Source organism: Gymnoscopelus microlampas (assembly GCF_963454915.1).
Source record: "Gymnoscopelus microlampas genome assembly, chromosome: 10".
NCBI classification, from domain to species: Eukaryota; Metazoa; Chordata; class Actinopteri; order Myctophiformes; family Myctophidae; genus Gymnoscopelus; species Gymnoscopelus microlampas.
The window spans coordinates 8,465,027-8,467,765 of record NC_139947.1 but is presented as its reverse complement, the minus strand read 5'-3'; positions in this window follow the sequence as shown (position 1 = coordinate 8,467,765).

Genomic DNA, 2,739 nt, shown 5'->3' with positions numbered 1-2,739 from the left:
CACTGTTGCCAGATTCTGTGAGAGAAATAAGCAACCAGGTCTAGGAAAACAATTAAGCCCAAAAAGAAGCGATTGTGTTTTTTTTTGATTGATTGAATATTGTATTAGGCAAAAAAAAGAAGTAAAACAGCACAGTTACATTTTAAATACTTTGTCTCAAAGGTTTCCATGAGGTCCTTGGTGTTCAACACAAAAATACAAAAAATAAAAACACTTTATGTACAAACAAAAACAAAACAAAAATGCAGAAAACATAATGATGCTATATGTACAATAATATTGGCCTCCTGAAAGGTGAATTTTCAAGGCTGTTTTAAATGGGCCCAGCGAACAGCATTTTTTGAGGAATGGGGTTAGACTATTCCAAACCTGGGTGGCTGTAAGAATGAGAATTTGCCCATGTTTGTTTTATGGGTGGGTGGTATTAGATCGTTGTTTATGCTCCCTCTAGTTTTGTGACTGTGGGTGTTGCTAACTTTTTGAAGATATTTAGTGTATGTGGGTATTTTGGGCAAATTTGCATTTACAAGTTTGAAGACCAATCCCATTTTTGTTGTTTAACCCTGTCTTCTACCCTGAGCCAGCCTAGGCTGGCAAAATGAGTGGGAGAAAGGTGGGTCATGGGCCCTATGTCCGAGAAGTAGTCGAATCAGTTTGTTTTGGGAGGTTTGAAGCTTAGTCTTCAGTGACATTGAGATGTTGGAGTACCAAGAGGTGCAAGCATAGTCAAAAGGGGGCTGAATCAGGGCCCCTGAAAGGGTCCTGAGGGCATTGTTGTTGACAAAAGAGGAAACTCTGCCCATACACCTGGTTCTCTGGTTAACTAATCTCTTCTTTGCTAGAGATAATTGTGTCATCGACTTTGACCTTGAAATCATTTACATTCATCTTTCTGAGGGAATGTTTGGTCCCAAAAATAATGGATTCAGTTTTTCCAAGGTGTAGACAGTGTTATCAGTAAGCCAAGTGCGGATTTTGGAGAGTTCGGAGCTGAGAGCTGGGTCACACTCAGTGGTGGAATTTTTTTTTACTTCAGTAAAAGTATCAATACTGCAATGTAGAAATACTCAGTTACAAGTAAAAGTCCGGTATTCAAAATGTTGCTTGAGTAAAAGTACAAAAGTATTGGCATCAAAATGTACTTAAAGTACCAAAAGTAAAAGTACTTTATGCAGAATGTCCTATTTAAAGAGTGTTCAAAATGGATTCAAATCTTTTGAAAATAGCAGATCTACAAGCTCACAGCATCGCAACACGACACGACACGTTGTGAGCTTGTAGATCTATTTAAAAAATAATAAAATCTTGAACAAAAAAGTGCAAAATGTGGAATATTTTCGAAACATTAACAACACAAATATTGTATTGATTAGTCCCTGGCATAACATTTTCAGATGAGGGTCCGCAGACAAATACACACAGTTGGGGGTCCTTGACATGAAAATGTTTCAGAACCACTGGTTTGAACAACATGGAAACAAGCCCAATTAAGCAACTACACTTTAGAAACAAGCCCAAAAAACAGCAACTACCAATATTTACAAGCAACTTTACAGAAAAAGAAGCCCAAAGTCGCTTATAAGCCGACATGGCAACACTCAACAAAACATGAATGAAGGGTGCGTCACCATAGAAAGCAACGTACTGTCAACAGCTACTACAGCAGCATTTGGTTCCTAGGCGTTTTCTGTGGACGTACTGTGCATTTTGCATTTACAATGATTAAATCAATTTTAGAATTTAAAAGATAAACAGTATCATGGGTACCATGATACAAAAAACAATATATTAAATAAAATCACACATCCCATGTTTCACTATCCACTCCGCTTGATTTGATATTCACCGTATTTTGTCAATACATGCAATTAACTTTTGCACACAAAACAATACCACATACTTTGTAGATGGTTGTTTATTTGCACACTCAAATTCTCAAATAAACCTAAAATAGACGTTGCCCCTGAAATCACAGGAGAAAGGAAAAAGAACGGCCACGACATTTTCTTATTTTAAGGGGCATTCAATTACAACTTCAAGACTGTAAATTATACTGTGATTGATTTTACAGGTAGGGGTGTGTGTGTGTGTGTGTGTGTGTGTGTGTGTGTGTGTGTGTGTGTGTGTGTGTGTGTGTGTGTGTGTGTGTGTGTGTGTGTCATGCTCACATTTTAACACCATTAACTAAACCATTCAATCTGACACCAACAACACGAATAGTAGAATCATATCGTGCTCAAAATGAATAACCCCTTCTTAAGTAAAATATTCTTCACTTTACAACTAAGGCATGTGGGACATCCTTACGAATTCTTTGTGGTCCCCAATTTCCAAGATCACTATGCAGTACAATGACTGACCATTATTTTAAACCTAATGGAATGAATCCAACAGGTACTCAAAAATCATAATTCATTAAAGGGATAGTTCACCCCTAAAATGACCTTTTTTCTATTGATTACACACCCCATGGAGACTTTAGAGATTTTTTTTTGTCACATTCCTAAGCCCCGGAGACGTTAGCATCTGTCATCAAATTATTGGCTTAGGAATGTGACAAAAACTAAAACATCTCCATGAATTCAAGGCTTCATCGAGTATGTAATTGATAGAAAATAAGTATTTTTTTGGATTAACTATGTTTTTCCATAAGTTAACACACAAAAATCTGTTCTCAATTGATCAGTCTCTACATACCCAAATAAATACAAAACCCATTTCCAATCTTATCACGTGAAA